At 37.2% G+C, this 21,814-nt stretch overlaps 1 long non-coding RNA gene across 1 annotated transcript in view; it reads left to right on the top strand.

Moving 5' to 3' along the window:
* Nucleotides 1-462: 462 nt before the first annotated feature.
* LOC110828391 (uncharacterized) overlaps nt 463-21,814 on the top strand; it is a 271,154-nt gene continuing 249,802 nt past the window's right edge. The window contains exons 1-2 of the long non-coding RNA XR_015537615.1: nt 463-574; nt 8,444-8,494. This is a non-coding gene — a long non-coding RNA (uncharacterized LOC110828391). The remainder of the gene's footprint in view (nt 575-8,443; nt 8,495-21,814) is intronic.

The following is a 21,814-nucleotide window of genomic DNA, read 5'->3' as shown; positions in this document are numbered from 1 at the left end:
AATTTTTAAATATGCGTCAAAAGAGACATGAAATATATTTCATTCGGTTTACTCAATAGATAAATATTTTATTAGAAAGTGAATTAACAGGTTGCCAAGCAACGAAAATGCAGTAAACATAGATCGCTTTATGCATCGTAAAAAGAGGTTATAGTCATAATTAACCAGAACAGATAATGAGAAACAGAGAACACTGAACAAGAGAAAGAACGCCTAATTAATTTCAAAGTGAAGTATTTGAATCGATTTTCTGTAAAAGTGTAACACGACGTTACATATCCACCTGAATAATAATGCAATCATCTCCTGGTATGATACGAAGTTTGAAGAAGTTTATGCAGGATATGCGTATGTACGGTAGGTCTCCTTACTGAATTAGCTTTTCGATGAGACATGTAGATTAGCTCTGAATTGTTTATGGTCACCAGGGAAACAAGTGATGTATTATATAGGATAGGGTAACCATCAATTTCCTTACGTATGGGCCAATTTCCAAGGAGCTTCATGAATCTGACTTGATAGACTGTCTCATCGTACAAATGAATTTGAAAAATGGAGTCATCTTTACACGTAGGTAAGTGATTTTGGTGAGAAATATTTATAACAAGACAAAAGCTTAACACATATCGGCCTGCTATTATCATAGTTACACAAAGCTTCACTTTTGATAATATTTTGCATACGTTATTATTCAAAATTTGACAATATTGCAGTTACAATTTTGTTGCTTCTGCAAATAAATCTTCCACGATCGTGTTTTAACTTTTATTGATTTATTTTATCCGTACGTGTAGGACTATCAGAATTTTATTTGTAAAAATCAGTTATTAGAAATTTGGTTACTGTCTTAAAATATAATTATTCTCCTTATACTGTGTTTGTTTGTTAATATATAATTTTCGTTGTTGGAAAAACACAAATAGTTGTTATTAACAGTTTTAGAAAAGACGGGGATTTATTTTCTTTCAACGTCTCAGAAGCTGAATAGATTTAGAGAAGAAATGAAATTCTTTTAAAATATTTATCTGGCACTGAACACGGACGAGGGCAGGGGACCAAGTTTTACCAGCGACTCTAAATGATCGTAAATTCTTAAGGACTAAAGTTAGTTTCCTGTTTCAACCGCTTAAAGTACCATAACTAACTAACTAGATGGCTTACCGAACCCGAAGGTTCATCACCGAATTAACCAAAGCCCTCCACCGGACCCTGTCCTGGGCCAACAAAATCCAGTTTCCTTCAACTCCTATCTCCCATAGATCCCGCCTGAGATTATCCTCCCATCTACGTCTAGGTCTCCCCAGCGGTCTCTTCCCTTCAGGTTTCCCAACCAGTACCCGGTGCACACCTCTTGTCCCATCCATGCGCGCTACATGTCCCGCCCATCTCACTCTTCTCGACTTAATCACCCTCACAATACTGGGGGAGCAGTACAGATTTTTAAGCTCGTCATTGTGCAGTTTTCTCCACGCCCCATCGTCTTCCCTCTTAGGCCCAAATATCCTCCTCAACACCCGATTCTCAAACACCTGCAATCTGTGTTCCTCCCTCTGAGCGAGAGACCATGCTTCGCACCCATACAAAACAACAGGCAAGATTATTGTTTTGTATACCTTAATTTTCAGGTTCTTAGAAATCAGACGGGAAGACAAAACATTTCGGACTGAGAAGTAGCAAGCATTTCCGGAATTTAGTCTCCTCCTAACTTCCTCACAAGTATCATTTTGATTTGTTATTGTTGTTCCCAAATATTTGAACTTTGTAACCCTTTCAAAGGATTTATTAGCTACCCTAAGATAATTTTGCCCGCCTGTCTTCTGATGACGAGATACTAACATGTACTTAGTTTTTTCTGAATTTACTTCCAGCCCCACTTGTCTACCAGCCTCTAGTAAAACTTCTGCGTTCCTCTTTATTGTATTTATATCGTCCCCCAATAAATTAACATCATCAGCATATGCCAATAGCTGATGTGTCCCGTTCAATTGCAAACCCTCCTGCCTACCTTGGACCTTCCTGATGGCGTATTCTAGCGCAAAGTTAAAGAGCAAGGGAGACAAAGCATCTCCTTGTTTTAGACCGTTCTTGATGAGGAATGTCTCAGATACATATTTACCTACTCGAATTTTGCTGCAGGTTTCATTTAAGCACATTTTTATTAGACCCACTAGCTTCTTTGGTATACCAAATTCAATAAGAATATTATATAGCACTTCTCTCTTCACAGAGTCATAGGCTTTTTTGAAATCTATAAATAACTGATGTACAGTCCCACCGAACTCCCATTTTTTCTCTAGTATCTGACGAATGCAAAAGATCTGATCAATCGTTGATCTGTTTCGTCTGAACCCACACTGATGATCCCCAATAGTTTCATTCGCATATGGGGTTAATCTTGCCAAAAGAATGTTGGATAGAATTTTGTATGAGGTTGATAGCAGCGATATTCCTCGGTAATTACCACACTCAGTCTTGTCCCCCTTCTTATAAATAGGAATAATTATGGATTCCTTCCATTGATGTGGCATCTCTTCCTTATCCCAAATTAACTGAATAAGCTTATGGATCCTCATATGCAACCCTTTGCCACCTGCTTTAATTAATTCGGCCGGAATCTGATCAATTCCTGGAGATTTATAACTTTTCAACTTCCCAATGGCTAGTTCCACTTCATCTAAGCTAGGTTCTGGCACCAACAGTTCAGCTGTATGCATTTTAATCTGTCTAATATCACCAGTATTATGAACATTTAAGAGCTCGCTAAAGAAATTTTTCCACCTATTCACAATTTTTATTGGATCTGCAAGCAAATTGCCACTATCATCCTTTACCAAATTAGTCTGGGGTTGATATCCTTTCTTAAAGTTATTAATGCCTCTGTACAGGTCTCTGATGTTTTTTTCCTTATTATTTGTCTCAAGTTCAGCAATTTTGCCCTTCAGGTATTCCCTTTTCTTAGTCCTAAAGGTTCTACTAGCCTCACGTCTCACGTTACATAGATTATCCGCATTTGTTTTGTTTGGGTCCTGCAACCATTGAAATTTTGTTTGCTTCCTTCGATCTATTAATTTTGAACATTCTTCATCAAACCACGGTTTATTTTGCTTTCTCCTGTAGTATCCTAGTTTCTCTTTTGCTGAAATTTTGATGCAGTTTCTGACATTTTCCCACTCCCTGTTGATGTCCACACTTTCATTATCCTCATTTGTCTCTAAAATTTGAAACCTATTCGAAATTTCAACTTGATATTGTTCCTTTGCCTCTCCCTCACTTAATTTTTTCAAATCAAATCTTTCTGTGTCAAAATTTTGTTTAGTTCGTCTACTTACTGAAAGCCGCTCCCTCACTTTTGCTACCACCAGATAATGATCAGTGTCGCAATCTGCTCCTCTGAATGATCTCACATCAATTACATTTGTCTGCCTTCTCTTATCTACTAAAACATGATCTATTTGATTGTGTGTTCTGCCATCTGGGGAAGTCCAAGTGTATTTATGAACATCACGGTGTGGAAATTTTGTACTTTTTACAATTAAATCTTTTGACGTAGCGAAGGTCACTGCTCTGACGCCATTATCATTACTAAGTGCATGGAGACTCTCGCTGCCTATTGTGGGTTTGAAGACATCCTCCCTCCCAATTTTTGCATTGAAATCTCCTAGCAGAATTTTCATGTGATACTTGCCAAATGTATCAAATACTGATTCCAATTCTTCATAAAAGCTATCCTTGATATCATCGCTTTTGTCTTCAGTTGGGGCATGAACATTAAGGACAATGATGTCGCACCAACGTCCTTCCAAAATTACGTAAGACAACCTGTCACTAACAAATTCTACTCTCTTAACTGCTGCCCTAATTCTGCTATGAACAAAAAAACCCGTCCCTAGCTGATGATTGTCATTCCCCTTTCCATAGAAAAATGTAAAATTGTCCACTGGGATCGTGCCCTCCCCCTCCCATCGCACTTCCTGCACTGCCACTAAGTCTAACTTATAATTCCCTAATTCCCTACACACTGATTTCAGTGCCCCAGCCCTATAGAGGCTCCTAATGTTCCAGGTACCAAATCTCATGTCCTTTTTCAATTGCCGTGGTCGTGCCAAAGAGTCCGTCCTGATCCGAGGCTTGGTTGATTTTTTCGTAACACATATTTTTTTTAAAGGTGAAAGGTTGTTAGCCCTACACCCAACCCCCAACCTGGAGGACCAGGGTATCACTCTTAGTCTAGCGCATCTCCTTAGACCTGTCCGGCTTGGGTGACCCTACCATGAGCCGAAGCTCAGGCCGGCATAGCCCTAAGGGTCATTTGAGCACGCAAGCCTCCTCACCCGGCAGATTGCCTTCGACAAGGTGGTGATACCTTCGAGAAGGCTTAAAGTACCATACTTTTAAAAATATGTATTTATCGTTGCAAGACGAGAATCTGTCCATAAATGATTCCCCCATGGTGGGGCGCTACATGCAAATATTGGCAGTATATTTGTGAAAGGAAACGTTTGCGTAGAGATAGGGCAAAAGAAATGCTGTTCTACAAAGATTCGAGCTCCATGTTGTAGGTATTAAATAGGCTCTAATCTGAACTATAAATACTCTACCTTTATGAAACTATAGTTTGCCAATTTAGTTTCAGGATAAATCTTCATTTAATTATTTGATTAAGAATCATTTTAGTAACTTATAGTCCTTCTGTTTACGCCCAAGTCAGGCTACATGTGACTGAGATTTTCAGGTAAGAATATTGGACACACCTCTCATCTACAGCACATGCTACATGCCTCGCCCATCTAAACCTCCATTCTGTCATCTGAATATTAAATGAAGGGCTGACGTCATGTAACTCAGTGTTACTTTACATAACATTCCCCTGTTATTTTTTCCCCCCTTTGAGTCCAATTAATAACGGGATTCTCAGAGTACCATGACCTCTTCAAAACGCTACAATTTCGTTCTGTAGTCACATCACTAGCATATATTTAGATGTTGGACAAGACTGCTGTTTAGTGCAATGGGTTGTCATCAATATGACATTTCCTAAAGTGACCAAATGGGAATAAATGTTTATTAACAGGACAAAGTCTCGCAGACAGATGTCTCCACCATGATGACTCACTTCCTGTTGTATTGCTGCCATCAACCATGACGCCTTCTGTCAATGACGTAGTTACGTCTCTACGTTTCACTCTTAATATCGTGTACAATTTTAACAGCGAAGTAAGAAATTCCGCAGAGATAACTTGCAGCCTATCACAGGACAACACGGCTTGAACCTACAGAACGTGGCAACGTTATCACAAGTCATTTGTATTATATTTCGTAAATCACCGGTTCGACTCCCGATGTGGTGACAATTTATTCTAAGTCCTTCATTGTATTTCTCAGTGTATTATAAGTAAATACCATGATTATAATGCTGCTGTTTCACGTATTAATCCTATTAACATCGCTGCTTCTATTGTTATTGCCACGTTCGAGCTTACTGCTATTATTTTACAAATACCATAGCAACCGTCACCAAGACCACGGAAGGACTTCACCTTCCTTACCGTTCGTCCCTAGTCGACAGTAAAGCATTGCTAGATTTGCTACGCGGTGAGTTTTAAGCTGTCTTTATTCGCCTCGTCTCTACTGTTCCTGTTGAAAAGTTGTACGACTCTATTGTGATCTTTAAGCATTTAATTTGATGACGGTTTCTATAATACTACTACTGCTAATAATAGTAATACTTCCGTTGTTGATTGTGAAGCTACTTATATCGCTAGAACTATTGCTGTTTTATTGTTAATTCCGCACACAATTACCAAACTGGAATGAATACGAAGATAGCTGTCTTCTGGGTTGTTGCGGAATATAGTCTCGTAGAAGTTCACCGACGTTTCAGAGATCCTTGCTGCTTCCATTATCAGGGCGTTATGATGATTGAGGCAGCAAGGACCTCTGAAACGTCGGTGAACTTCTACCAGACTACACGGCGTAACAAACCAGAAGACAGACATCTTCACTCACCGCCGTGAAAACCTTCAATGCCACATAGAATGAATAACAAGTAACAGTAATCCTGCAATTAAGAAAAAATTATTAGCCAACTTCCCCCCCCCAAAAAAAAATTATAATCAACAGCAAATTCTACAAAATTTGACTAAGAAGAAGAAGAATATAAATAATGATTACAAGACACATTAGTCCAGGTAGATACGAATATGGACATGCAAATTTAAAATGACCTCCTCATTAATACGTTTCTGACAATAAAATATATTGAGATGTAGGTCACACGTCTTTCGGACCTCGAGTCTTCTTAATAATCAGATTAAATCACGAAATGCTGCCTCACGTCGTGCTTAATCGCCATGCGAATTATGTGAATAATCCAGCGTTGGCAAAATTTTACGAACTATGTACTTTATTAGATGGAGGTGAATGTCCGAAAAAATGTGCTCCATTGCCGGAGGAAATTTTCTAAATTTGTTACAAGAAATTTAAAAGAACAAGCTCTGTGTTCGAAACACAAAGAATGAATTTTGCTTTTGTAAGATGAGATGATTATTTTACGATAAAATGTACGTAGCTTCTGATAACTCATTTGCGAGTGAGGAAAATACATATAACGAAGGAACGTGATAATTTTATCTTTATCTGCATAATTTACCAAAGCATGAGCTTGTACATTACTATAAAATCGCCCAGGGTACATTGACCATAGTGACATACGTTCATCTGAAGTTTCTGTTTGAACCTTCCGAAATTGCTGAGCTTGAAGCCAGTTCCGGCCAGCTAACTCTTCGCTTGAACTCCTCAGTAAGCGTTGGAAGTCAAAACTAGATTGCTAAAAGCCCCTAGGTTTCCGCCGTTAAAATTAGATTTAAAACAGCATTTGATTTTTTATATTCTTCTTTCTAGGAACGAACTACAAACGCATCTACCTTATTTTTTAGTTGACTGATTCACTTTGTGGCGATTTTTCAAACGAAAACACAAAATTAACATATAAGTTCATTACATTACTCTTTTATACGTTATTTTTTTGTGGTTCTTGTAGTTTTCAAGGGGGTAATATATTAGTCATTTAGAGCAAAGCTGATATAAGAGAAGTTATTAAACATACTTTTTAGAATACGAAGCTAACTTAAAATTAAACGCAGACAACATTTCCAGTAACTAGCTCGACATACTTTAGTCTGTTGAGGCAGTGAATCAGTATTTTTAAACAATTTGGTTCAACCTTACAAACGGCTGATTGTCCCAAAAGAGTGGAATATTTTGTGGTCGATGCATATTTCTGTTATGTAATTGGTCATCTGGTTAATTAGTTAATTAATTAGTGGGTGAGGCAGCATCTAGTTAGTTATAGTTAAATAATTTCTGTAACATTTTCAAACGCTCTTTATATTTATGTAGAAGTACAACATAATGTCAGACACGGAAAAGACACTAAAGTTAACAGTCTGTCAGTATGAAATTAATTGTTGTGATTAAATATTATATTTAATTATAAACAACGCTTCTTCAAAATAAATATATTTTACAAATTACTGTGAAATATTTAGTTTATATTTTTCTGACGATTTTAAAATTTCCAGTTCATGTTTCCTGCTAACGACATTTCTTAAGAGGAGGATCACTTATCAGCTTAACTTTATAACTACACATAGGCCTAGGCTTATATTATCATGTACATATGTGTGTTCTTTCTAAACAATTTTTTCTAGCAGTAAATTTTAATCAAATTTTATATAAAAAATTATATCCCACTCGGTTGGTGCAAATGCAATTATATTAATTTCCTGTCGTCAGTAATACCAATATGGAGGCTTCGAGAAATTTTTTTGGTAGATGCGACACAATTGGGAATTAATATATGCTCCTTGGTTTGTGTTGTGTATTTTGAGACACGTCTCGCCAAAGAGTTGTTTCTACTGTTTCATATTAATTTCGTAGTTTATACCCCCAAACGTATTCAGATTAAAATATAAATACTACATTATATAGGAACTTACAGTGATACTGGGGGCAGAACTGTAAAGTATTACAAAAAAATGTGTAAATATAAAGCTGTGAGTGGGTATGGTAATGATATTGGTGATAGAACTTAAATATTATAGTACAAAAATGTTCTAAAAACTGTAAAGTACGTCATACTATTAAAGGGCTTGTTAAGCGTGTTCTTAATTAAAGATTTGAAAGTGATACGCAACTTTTAAAATTATTTTGTTGTAGGATGACAAAGTGTACACAGCACATGTACGATTGCCTGTAAGTAATAAACAAATTGAACTAGGAACGTGCAACTTGCTACTAAAATTAGTTGATAAATGTACTTACAGATACATTATATGCTATAAATTACGAACTCGGAGACAGAGTAACATTTTAAGTTTCTTCCTAACTAATTTTAGTTGAGGTATGACAGTAAAGTAATAATAGTATTTTTTCTTTCCGACAGGTGGCATTTCTGATGAAAATGTGTAAGCTGGAACACGTGTCTGCATGTATCGTAAGTATCCCACAGTAATATAATTTGATACATTTTATTTTACAGGGGAAGAAATATTTTATTACAGCAGCAAAATGTTTATTTTTGGAATATGTGTTTAAGAATCGACATTAATTGCGTTAATAAAGTTTAAGAATGCTATAGTAGGTTTTAATAGATTTTATAGAAGAGAGAAAATTTATATCTGATAAGGTACCTGACCGCCCGACAAATTAAATTAACTTACTAGGATGTGTAGAAATTCAGTCACGTGCCATTGTCCATGTCGATGACTAATTTTTGGATTGCTGGCTCACGAAATGAACAGGGAGACAGGATCTGTTAAATTCTTCTTTAACAAAAACCTGGTAATTAAGGAAGGCTGTGCAAATACAAAAACGAAGAGATTACTTCTTAATCTTTGTTCATATCTTATACGTCTTTGGTGAAGTATTGAATGTCATATTCTTTTCAATTTCGAGAATGAATAAATTAGGACCCTTTTCTTATTAATAATGAATTTCGAGTCCTTGTTTCCACGCATTTCGAATCTCATGATATTATGACTCTGCATACTCGGGCCGTGAGTTTGAATCCCGCCCAGGCCGCGGATATCAGCGTGTGTTTTCAGAAATGCTGATAATTTCCGCTTAGAAGGAGAAGGTTGCGACCTATTTCAGGGTGAATTTCTCGCATTCGTCTGAAAGAACTGAGGAAAATAACGATAATATCAGTCAGGATATCGATAATCCAGCTACTATTAAACCGAGTGGCTCCCAAATTTAAATTTACATTATTACCTTCAGACTAACATGTTTTTATGCAACGACGGGTTCGAAGAAATCTATTCTTGTAGTGAACCATGTTTACCCGATGATAAATGTAAATGGAGCCATTTATCTGTCACCGTTTCCATAGCTACGAATGTTCTGGTTACATTTATTGGACGAAGATGCTACCTAACATTTGTTGTTTTGTGTTTGTGCGGTTATAATTCAGAACTCGAAACCGAATTCCAATTTGTATAAAAATAATTACCTCGAACACAACGTGTCAACACCTGACACGTGGAAGTAAGGCTACGCTGCTGGCAACAGCACTGTTATGGGACGTCTCTGAAAATGTGTTTCGTCTTTTAATATAACAGAAATGTGTGTTAGTGTACACTGGGAATTATGAATTATGAGGCGAGAGGAACCGGCCAGGAAAAATTCTAAATCTTTTTTGGGGGGCTCAAAAAACTATACGAAACCTAAACCAAAATACCTGAATTCAGGCTGATATTCTAACCAAATATAACTAAACTTGAATCAGTTACTGTTGTGGAAGTGACCTCAGCCTTTTGGCTTCAAATGCTTTTCTTAAGAGGTTATGAAAGCAAACACGAAGATCAATATGATTTATTAATTTGGTTTCTCCTCAGCTGAAAAAGAAGTGACTTCATTCAATTTTGAAGGGTGTAAAATCTAATCTCTTTATTTAAGGAAAGAACGTATTAATCCTCTTAAGCCACAGCTCTTCTAAATAGCATTTAAGAATTCAGTCCTTGTTGCAAAAAAACCAAAAATTTCACCTTTAGAAAAATAACGTTTTTAAAGTTGATTAAGGAAATGTCGTCCCTACGCACTGAGAACCATGGAAGAAACATTGAACAATTAAGCAAGTGGTGTATAAACTTATCAGTTTACTTTAAAGTGTTAAAATATCTGCAAGTACGGATGATAAGCGAGAAATTTAGGATATTAGGCTTAGGTCTACATAGGTTATCAAGTATTGTTATGATAGTGAAATCCAGGAGATTGTAGCAAGCTGGGCAAATTGCTAAGAGGGGAAGGTAAATGCACACAAAATTTTGAGAGGGAGCCTCTTTGGAAGCGGTTACTTGAGACATCGTCAATGAGGTGGGAGGATAACATTAATATGGTTCTTTGGCAGATAGTTAACCATTTTCTGGTACCAAATATTATGCCATAAAATTAATATAACTTCTCTTCTTCATATGTCATACAGGTATAATAAAGCTAATTTAACGTAAATTTGACAAATTTTTGTGCTATATATGGCCAGCAGTACATACGCCTACTCTTTGCATTTCAAGTTTAAAATAATTAAACAAATAAAAATTTTTTAGCAACAGGCATATTTTGAATCATTTTATCTCATAAGATAGTTTTACCTCAGGATAGTTTTGCTTACAGCGTACCACTAATTTTAATTTAATACATTAAATTTACCACTGACCAAATGCGTTCAGGGAAAACTTATTTATGTTAGTAATATATTTTGATTTTCTTGCTTAGTTCGCTTATCACTTAACATAGGCTCGCGTATCACCAATGGTACGCGTACCATAGATTGAGAAACGCTGCCCTAGAGTGACCTGGAAGTAACAGGAACAAGTCTTGTACCAGTCATCTGATAATGCCAATTACATGAAAAGCCGTGGGCGAATTTCAAATTATGAAAGTTGTATTGTGACCGTATTGTTATATACGAGTATAAAATGTTGTTATTTACGGAAGAGTCTTAATTAAACGAGAAAAATCTAAAAAATGCAAAAGTTATTAAGGAAAAAAATGAAAAGCTTTGCTTTCTATTGTATTTTTAACATAGCGAATGGAAATGCGTGGAACATTTCGGTTAAAAATCCCGAAGGAAAGAGATTATTTGAAAGACGTGGTCGTAAATGGAAGGATAACGTTATTATGAATAGTACGAAAATAGGCTGTGGATTGGATTTATCTGGCTGATGATAGTGATCGTTGGCGAGTTGTCGTAAATAGGAGCAGGGAAATGAACCTTAGGGCTATATAAGATTCAGGGAAATAAGCTACTCAAAAATGGTCAATTGAATAAAAATTTCCTTGGATATTATCCATCGTCTAGTAAATATAAAACGTAAAACGACGTTTCGGAGATGGGACTCTATCTCCGTCTTCAGGTTCCTACACAGTTGGGCCCACTAGATAGAGCTAATCTAGGTCCGGAGATAGGGATTAGCTCTATCTAGTGGGCCCAACTGTGTAGGAACCTGAAGACGGAGATAGAGTCCCATCTCCGAAACGTCGTTTTATGTTTTATATTTATTAGACGATGGATAATATCCAAGGAAATTTTTATTCAATTGACTCTTCACCATCGTCAATAAATTTTAAATTTGATATACTCCAAAATGATTCGTTTCTATGGAATAGTTAATTGGGAAAGACATATTAAGGCGTGTTTCACATAGGATATAATATTGATCTTAAATGTTTCTAAATTAAAGATCTTGTCACTGTAGTTTAAGGTTTTATTTTCACAAAACAAGGCTGTTGGGTCGTGAAATATTCTGTGAGCCTGAGGCTGGGACAGCTTCGTACTACTGACCACGTTATTTCTTTTAAAATAAAATAAAATACAAACTCTGTGTGTCAGCGGAGAAGCAGGAGAAGTCAGACAGACAGACAGACGCGCGGACATGTTAACACGTTGCTGCTATCACCTGCGGTAAGGTCGTTCACACGTTCAGCAAGTTCCCCTCTTCGCTGCTGGTCTGAGTCGTAAAATACTTCCTCAAAGATGCAGTTAAAGTGGCGTAAGAATCTTGTAAGCAAGTCTGGATCATCATTTCCCATGTCACAGTTCAGCAGTGACAATGTTTGCCTTCATATACACAGTAAGGTACTGGACGATAATGTTTATGTGCGAGAGTAAAGGAATGAAGGAAAAAGACACGTAAACAAAGGCGAAATAAGAAAAGACACGTACAAGGAACGAGTCAATAACTGAAGAAGGTAACATATCCACTGGTCGAATTAATATTTAGACGGATTTTATAGCTGAGTCATACAGATAAAGGGCCTGGTGATGATTAGTTTGGTTCAAACATGTTACTGCAGTCGAATAAGATCAATTTTATTCAATGAATGGTTGTCTACGTGTGGAATACATGTCTGGCATCGAAAGAAGGTATTAGGAAGGAGGAGGAATGAAAGAGTAGTCTATAAACGAAGCTTTAAATCACAAATTTGCTCTGTTCTAGTTATCGAACTGTAACTGAAGAATATTATTTTTTAATAGTTGACAGTCGCTCAGCTGATCGAATCCCCCGTCTTTTACGGGATTCGTAAATTCATTGTCGTGTTCACATCGGTCCTCGTCTTCAGCCAGACTAATCCCGTTCACACCCTCACACCTTTCTTCTTTAAAATCCTTTGTTTTCATCTACGTCTTTACCTTCAGAGAGGTCTCTTTCTTTCAGGATTTCCTACCAAAATGTGTGCTTATTTATGATCTCTCCCATTCGTGCAACATGCCTCGCCCATCACAGCCTCCTTGATTTTATTATCGTAATAAATTTGACTTAGGTAGTATAAATATGTCTGGAATTTAAATTATAAATAGCTTCAAAAAGCTTCAAGGATTTAAGCGACTTTCGTATGCAATTGTAGGAATGTGAGGTTGATAAGTATTACCTTGAATTTCATGTAATTCCTTTCAAAATTATATTATATTTTAATGAATATATATCGTAGTCGGAAAATCGAAGTGTGGGGGTCCACTTGCAAAATGTAGTAGATGGGAGGCTAGTTTTAAAATGGATGTTAAAGAAATAAGGCTTGAGGATTAAGATTGGACTAAAATGGTTCCGGACAAAGCCTAGTGAGAGGCTGTTGTGTACATGGGAATGAACGTTGGGATGAACTGTGGGGAAGTTTTATGTCAGTTGAGAGCCTAGTAGCTGCTCAAGAAGGCCTCTGATATTTAACACGGATGGAAAAGAAGAGAGACCCATGTAAGATGTTAATATGCAGCCTGAAGGAAAGGGGAAACTTGGGAGACCCAGCCGTATGGGATGATAGGTCTTTCTGGGGTCGTGGGGGCATTCGACTGGCTCGCCTTAGATAAGAAAGAAAATAAATTCGACGATACTGACTGGTGGACAGTGTGAGAGGAACATGTGATTGAGGAAAGGAGATGACGAGGAGGAGGTTCTGGTGGCCATATTGGTTGGAAACGATTAGCTCCCGAAAGCTTACGTTTTGCATTGAACATCCGGCCGGGAAAACCTCCGGACAAGAAGGGTGATTTTTTCTAGTTTAGTTTGTAACAGGGGCGTTATAGTTTTTATTTATTTATGAATATCATGAAGAAGGCGGTAATGCAGTACTCTAATGTATCAACCGAAATGAAATTTCAGTTGGACAGAAGCTGGTCCAATCTTGTTTTGAAACACTGTACAATATTTCTCCAACAAGTGGATCTCGCTATTCAATCTGTATACATTCTGAGCGATGAGGCTTATTAATCTTCAGGTTTTTAGAGCAGTTTGTATAAAACCTTATTTCTATGTTCGGATAATGTTATTGTGTTCTTGTGATTAGCTTTCAGACTTTTCAGAGAACGTAAAATTCCCATTTCCGTCAAGGTCCGGAACTATGAATGTGAATGTAATGCCGTTGTACCTTTAGGTTTCTTAATTCTTTTGAGTCGTAGGCCGTGAACTTTAGACATGCGCCTGGTATTACTAGGTCACAAGAATGCAGTTTTCATTTGTTACTGCTGAGCCAACTACGTATTTTAAAATTGGAACGTTTTCAAAAAGATTTGCTTCTCTCTGTATACACGTGTTGTCGTTGTGTCCTACATTCTGATGACCAGACATGAAGATATTCCTAGATTTCTGTGCGTCTAATTTTAGACTAACCCTTTTAGTGGTGTCTTGGACAGTTTACGTGACTTTTATCTGATATTGTTAAGTTCTCCGACTGCATTAACTTCAGCAAACAGGTTCATATAGAATTTTTATATATTTGAAGATATATACATAGTATTGAGAGACGCTTAAAATACAATTAATAACATCGACGATAAATAATGAATGATGAATATGTCTAATTTTCGTTTCTATAATCTCTGTAGTATTTGATTTGAGTTCCGTTGTACTGATAATTTAATAGTGCTTCGATACATACCAAACTGAAATTCACTTCTTTTACAAATGTAATCGACATTTGTGATTGGTTGGGAAGAAGACAGAAGCAGAGAGACGTAGTAAATATAAACATGTGTCATTCATAACTATCGAATACGCAGTTCAAGACGACGTAGCTCTTACGACTTATTCTGATAAGGAAGAAACATGTATTAAACTAACTAGATATCTTACAGATCCTTAAGGTTCATCACCGAATTCACCAATGCCCTCCACGGGACCTTGTCCTGGTGCACCAAAATCTAGTCTCCTTCAGCTCCTATCTCCCGCCTGATATCCTCCCATCTACGTCTAGGTCTCCCCATAGGTTTCTTCCCCTCAGGCTTCCCAAATAGTGGACCCAACCAACCAGATGGCTTACAGATCCTTAAGGTTCATCACCGAATTAACCAAAGCCCTCCACCGGACCCTGTCCTGGGTCAACAAAATCCAGTCTCCTTCAACTCCTATCTCCCATAGATCCCGCCTGAGATTATCCTCCCATCTACGTCTAGGTCTCCCCAGCGGTCTCTACCCCTCGGGCTCCCCAACCAATACCCGGTGCACACCTCTTGTCTCATCCATGCGTGCCACATGCCTCGTCCATCTCATTCTTCTCGACTTAAAACGAACGATGTGTTAGAAAATATAATTGTGGCGCCACCTGTTCAGAACCGGTGACTAAGTTTAGGCCTGTAGATATGACAGTCATGCGCGCACTATCAGTTCTTCACCCGCACGCTGCGTTGAGCAACACAGAAGCTGGTGCCCTTTGATTCTTTGGCCCTGACATTTGACTGTCGTTTAACAGTAGATGGGATATCGCATCTTCACATTTAACTAGGCTTTCTTTATTCCCATCGTATCACTTACGTCAGTACGCAGTTCTCGTAACGTATCTCGTCGTCAGTGGTGTTCGGTTTGGTCCAATAATTTCGGTTTAGCTTTTTCCACTCTAAAAACTGTTCCAGTTGTCCGAAGGATTAGGTTCAGTTACTACTTTGTTGACTGATATTCTCACTTTTCGGTCCCTTTTTAAGAACCAGCTTTACTCTGTCCATTGTCTTATGTAACATAAACTCGGTTTGTATTGGTCTATAATGAGTTAGCTGACAGATTTGGACAAATGCTTTGCAAGTGGAGTGTATGCTGATTTGAAATAATAGGTTACGTCTCGTTAGGACGCGTGAGTATTTTTCATTGTTAACCAACTCATTTACAAACTCTCACTATTTTAATTGATCACAAGAGGGCTCTCAAAACGTATGATTCTGAGACGTAGTGTAATTTCAAATCTAAAACTTCTTGACGATGGTGAAGAGTCAATTGAATAAAATTTTTGGATATTCGTCCGGAGATAGGGATTAGCTCTATCTAGTGGGCCCAACTGTGTAGGAACCTGAAGACGGAGATAGAGTCCCATCTCCGAAACGTCGTTTTACGTTTTATATTTACTAGACGATGGATAATATCCAAAAATTTTATTCAATTGTAGTGTAATTTTTTTTATTTCTAGTTCAACTTACTTTTTCAGAGCGTAACGGTTAGGTTATGCAATATTAAAAACTCAACATCACTCTCTTAGTTACCCACAGCCGTCATGTTTGTATGTTGTGATATATAAAATAAAGTTTTATACATAATTAATAGGTACGTTTATGACGTGTCAATACCACAGCCATTTTATTAGTTTTCGGTAAAGAAAAAGTGACAGTAGACCTACTTATTTGTTGAACTTGACACAAAAATTGCTTTTAGCTGAAGTTATTTTCCAGAGTTTCTGCTTTTTAAAAATTATGAAAATTTGGCTAAGATATTGAAGAAAATATAAATATTCCCTGCGAAATAATATGTATTGTTAACTGTAAGTGATAAATAATTGAAACTTCATGAATTATATGTAGTGATAGGTTAAATACGATATCCTTCGGAACCCTAATAACACAGCGAGTGCTTACGAAACTAATGACGTATTTGCGTCTCTGTGTTGGGCGATGGTTTTGAGTGATCGCTTCTCAGCATAGTTACATCAATTTTCTCCGGTGGCGTCTAAAGGCCAAGCGGATCTTGAAAGAAGAAGTAATGAAGACGGGAAACCATATTTCTACCTGTCAATGTTCGTATGGCGACGTAACTGCCAGGCTATGTCGTATCTCTGTTTAAAGCATTATAGGCCTAAGGAACTTTTTAATATTACGTCACTGAACTTACAAAACTGACAAATTCTTATTTGATGTAAAATATCTTGGTATTGTAGTATTGTAAAACGTAATGCGTTTTACGAAAGAATATTGCTAAAATACGACCAGCTTCGTGCAGCAAAGCCCCACTTGAGATGTTCATAATCGCGTAGCTTTTCATGAAAAACTTCACATTTTTGGTACCAAACATTCTTTGCAGTTTTCACAATAATTCACCACTGGACACCATACAGAGTGAGCTGAATACAGTCATGAACCTTACATCGTTTTTATTTAAGGTACATGTTAGTATTATCTTGCCTTCTATGCCAAGATTGTCCAAATTCTTTTCTTTGTGATTTCGGAGAATTTTCTTTTGTTTCTAACCTCCCCGTATTGTGAGTGAACAATAATTGTCGTCAACATGCAACACTCTCTGTACTTTATCCCTTCTCTTACCCTCATTTTCTCAAATCACCCTGTTCTCAAACATGTTCAAACTAAGTTCTCTTCTTGAACTTTGTCCCTGGCCCAAATAAAATAACTAAAAAAGCAACTCTGTTTATTTTAAATAGTTTTGTATAATTATAAAATAATCTTTGCCTTTTTGAAGCTATTTGGCTTAGGCATATTGCTTTCCTATTGTATTGTGGTCAGGCCTCACATTCTAAAGGTTACTGGTTCGCATCTCGGGCGGACGTCGGCTATCCTGAATCTTTTTTTTTAATGTTTCTCTTTGCGTCCAGTGGGTTAAAACTGCCAACGACTTCTTCTTTGAAATCTTTTTTAAATTCTTTTTCCATAAGTAGACATATCATATGCAGCTGAATAAGCATCATTAAATAGCAAAGCATTTAATTGGTGTAGGATTTGCTGTTTCCACGGCGGTGAGTCTGAAGATGGCTGTTTTCTGGGTTGTTGTGCCGTCTGGTAGAAGTTTATCGACGTTTCAGAGGACGGAGGAAGCAAGGACCACTGAAACGTCTGTAAACTTCTACCAGACTACACGACGTAACAACCCAGAAAACAGCCATCTCCTTCCTATTTAATTGGTTTTTGGTGAATCTGTGGAGTACAACGTGTGGACCAGAGTCCCATGCCGGCACGATTAGGTGCTGTGTTATCGTAGTGTGTTGTTCCAAATTAAGTCCTGTTTATATCAGAACTCAACGCAGGATGATGCTTAGGTCATGTTAACAAGGAAATAATCCCAGCAAAGTGCAAGCTGTTGGACAGATAAGATCTAGGCTCTAAGGTGGTTAATGGCTGCCAGATTCCTAGCTCTGTTTGTGTCAGATGCATTACAAGCGCTGCCTAAGTTAAATCATGATCTCGATGATGGATTGATGCTTAGCGTGTTGGAAGTCTTCCTTTTTGTTTTAAATTGCTTTCGCCCTCGCATGAAGAAAAACGAGACGATATAAATCCTTCTTCGCCCTTTCAGTTGTTAGACGTCAAGGTGTGATATCACTAGCGATCCAAACTCCTCCTCCCACCAAGAAATTGCCAATTGGCCTACTGTGGATTCCTTTCCGAAAGACAGACAGAGGACTGGACAAGGTAGTGAAAATATTAAAATAAACCGTCTTTGGCTATGTGTGATTTACGAATAAGAATTAATATTTAAAACTTTAGCTGGATAGACTCGGAAAAACTTGATGTAATAATAACGTTAATCAAATAAAGTACCGTTAAGTTTTTAGGGGAGTTAAGTACGCACGGGCAGGTACGAAATTTATGGAAGATTTTAACTCGAAAACGTCTAACGAAGAGACCACTTTGTAGACCTAGGTGGAGATTAGAAGACAAAATTATGGTGAATCTGGTAGAAATAAGGTGTCAGGTTTTTGATTGTAATAAACTGGTTTGGGATCAACACAATTTTTTACCTTTATTCCATAGAAGGAAAGAAAATTTGTCAACAAGACGAATTACTACCAGCATTAAAATTAACTACTCTGTTCTATGATGCTGGGGTTGTAACTGTTCACGTTCAATAATATTGCTATTACATATTAACTGTGTTTAGAAGAATTATCACCGTACAAAAATACAGGATAATACACTGAATACTGAGGGCTTTTCCTCCTCAGAGGTTCGAACTGTCACAATCTCCGTAGTGTTCACGACTGGGAGTGTCAGAGCATCGATGTGGCGTGGCTTCCAGGAGAAATTCACTTTAATCCTATGCACAATTTCACATCTTGTAACTTATCTGTATTTAAAATACGTTTTGTATTAACTTCAAGCCTACGCTTATTTGTCCCAAATATTTTCATTGAAGGTTTTTCAAGTAAAACTTGTACTGCTTACTGATCTCCTAAAGGTTCTATATACATTCTTCACCCAACAGCATCAACCGCCTAGATTTTGATAAACCCTAATCATATTAAGCCAGGACTACAAAGTACTCATATAATTCCCTGCTTAATTTTATCAGTAATGAGCTTGAAATTTTTTCTCTCGGCTACTTAAGTTATCGGATTCTAAATGCAAGGACTCTTTGTTTCTAATCTTAAGCACGATACGAACTTTATTTGTGTATTCCAGTGTTTTCGCTTGGTTATATTTGTTTATATTTCGTGTCGCGTCTGTTTGTCTCATGCTGATAGCGAGAATCTGACCCCAGAATTAAGTACATTACATTACAGAACAATCTGTAGTCATAATGATATGCCTCACGTATTTCTTATTTCATTTTTTCTCGATGGTAGAATGAGATTGTTTCGAGCCGAGATTTGCAGCTCAAATAGTAGCCACTGAGGAGATATTTCAGGAATTGTAGCCGTGAGTAATATTTAGCCCGTGCACTAAACATGGAGGGGGGAGATTTATGGAAGGAAAGTAGAATCGGGTATATAAAAAGTTTTTAATCATATGCAAATCCATTGCTTCTCCCTGTCATTATTACCCGTCTACTTGAGAATATCAGAACATAAATATTGTCAATATGAATGTTTGCACAGAACACTGGGGCTGAAGGGTTGACGGGGTACGCTCACTGCCACATTAAAAGCGGTCCTGTACACTTAAATTACAGCGTAACACATTGATACAAGACGGAGTTATTCTGAACGAAAAAAATTGCATAAAAAGGTGCTTCATAATTAGTTGGGCAGTCCATGCAGCACGTAGTGTGAAAAGTGTGGAGAAATTTAGTCGCAAATTGTCAAGGCAAGAAGGAAATAAGACAAAGTCGTAGATGGTATAGTAAAAGTAAAATGAATCAAAAACTAAATATGATTTTCATCTGTGCCCTAGATTCATTTAGCTCAGGTGAGAGGCTTGTGGTGAGTTCTTGTGAACAATAATAATGAAAATTCAGAGTCTACCAAAAGCGGGAAATTTATTGCGATGTTGAAGGGCTGTCTGTTACTCAAGGACTGTAAACGTACACTTAGAGATGGCTATTGCCCTTCTGTGTCCTATTTCTCTTACCAATATAGGTAATTCACAGAGATTTTTGTCATATTCACGGACATGTTTGAACCGAAGACATTTGGTTACAAACTGACTTGCTCACAAACTAATTTAGTACCTAATTGATTATCTTACTAATTAAATAACTCCGAAGGCTCAATATAGCTTGCACCAGAACTATGTATTTTATGTGGTCCTTGGACTAATTCCACCTCCTTCTCCCAGATATCTTCTCTAATATTCACATTGATGCTGCCATTATGTTCTTGTATTCGTTCTTTCACTGATTTCTCCAGTAGGTTTCCCCACCAAAATTTCTTGTCTCCATCGCAACTGTATAGGTTCTCCTATTTTAACGAAAGTATGTGACTTGTCCAAATCTAAAAGCTAGGATTCCCCATCAAAATTCTGTTTGCGTTCTCCTATTTCAACAGTATTAGATGACGTGTTCAAATCGCAAAGTTCCCTGTCATTTCATGCCCTAAATTGCACACTTATCAAATTCCTGCTTGAAATACGTAGACCGGACATTCCTGAGATATTTTGTTAGAATATTTGCATTTGCTTACTTGCGGTTTCTTTGTTAGATGGACGCAAATTGAGGTTTGACGTGCACTGGAACAGTGATTTTGAATTTCGCCCGCATTATGCGTCCAGGGTGTACTGCTTTTAACTTGATATTGTCTGATCCTCCATATATGGAATCCGTCAAAATCGAAACTGGAACGGAACAGGCAGAAACAGCTAACACGTAAGTTAAGAAGTAAAATAAAACGCGGGATCGTACCACCAAACAGAATAAACATAGCAGAATTAGCAGATATTACGGCGATGTCAGCTGTTTCGCTGCCGGTCATGTGGCAGGTGTGGAAATTCAGCGCTGCATTTAAATTGAACTGCCAATAAGTAATTGCAGTTGAAGCCCCGTAATGACCTTTTGACTTTATGGCCATCGGACGTTTCCCGTATGGCAATAGCACTGCAACGTATACAACAGGATGCTTCGACTCGTTCAGGTACAGTACAGGTCACAAGTTAGGTAAATGGCCAATAGACAACCACGTTTTGAAATAGTCTCCCTAATTTAGTACGTGAGACAGCACATTTGATCTAAATATATATATATAAATTATCCTTTTTATATTATTTAAATTACACCAAATATGACACACATTAAAAATAGTCCAAAAACAGACTATTTTTGGAGCGTGCTATGTCTCTCACTTCAGGCACGAAACTAAAAATGGCACCTACTTTGTGGTGCCCGTACCACAAAGCCAGTCTTCATCAATGACCATAGATGCAAACAAAATGGATAAGCTTTAAAAAGGAATTGCAATCATTTCTTCATGGGCAATAATCTGTCAAAGGTGTGGCTGGTAAGGCTGCTTCGATTATATTCTACAACATGCCAGGTGCAGAAGTAATTGTTTTTTTACACAACATTACAGTTTTTACTGTTTGTAATCCCACACTGATGAAGATCAGCTCTGTGTGATGGGTTCCACAGAGTTGGCTATTTAAATTTTTTACCTCAAGACGAAACTATAACCTGACTCCGAAACGCAGTGAAATTTGTATTTCTATTCTTATAATTGGTTAATTAAAAAAATTCCATTATATACAAATTAATTGTCATAATAAAAATAAATAAATTTGGATAGTTTATTGCTTAGACATCAAGCTCTGGAAAAATGTGAATCTTCAGTACTTAATTCGTAGTCCAAGTTCTTATGCCCTTCAGGATTTTTGATGTTAATGTGGTGAAATAATTTATCTCATTTC

The sequence above is a fragment of the Zootermopsis nevadensis genome, unplaced genomic scaffold, assembly GCF_977971745.1.
Source record: "Zootermopsis nevadensis isolate Lab colony 2312 unplaced genomic scaffold, Znev_1.0 Znev_ptg000002l, whole genome shotgun sequence".
Lineage (NCBI taxonomy): Eukaryota > Metazoa > Arthropoda > Insecta > Blattodea > Termopsidae > Zootermopsis > Zootermopsis nevadensis.
The sequence above is the reverse complement of the archived record's forward strand: the minus strand, read 5'-3'. Positions and strand labels throughout refer to the sequence as shown.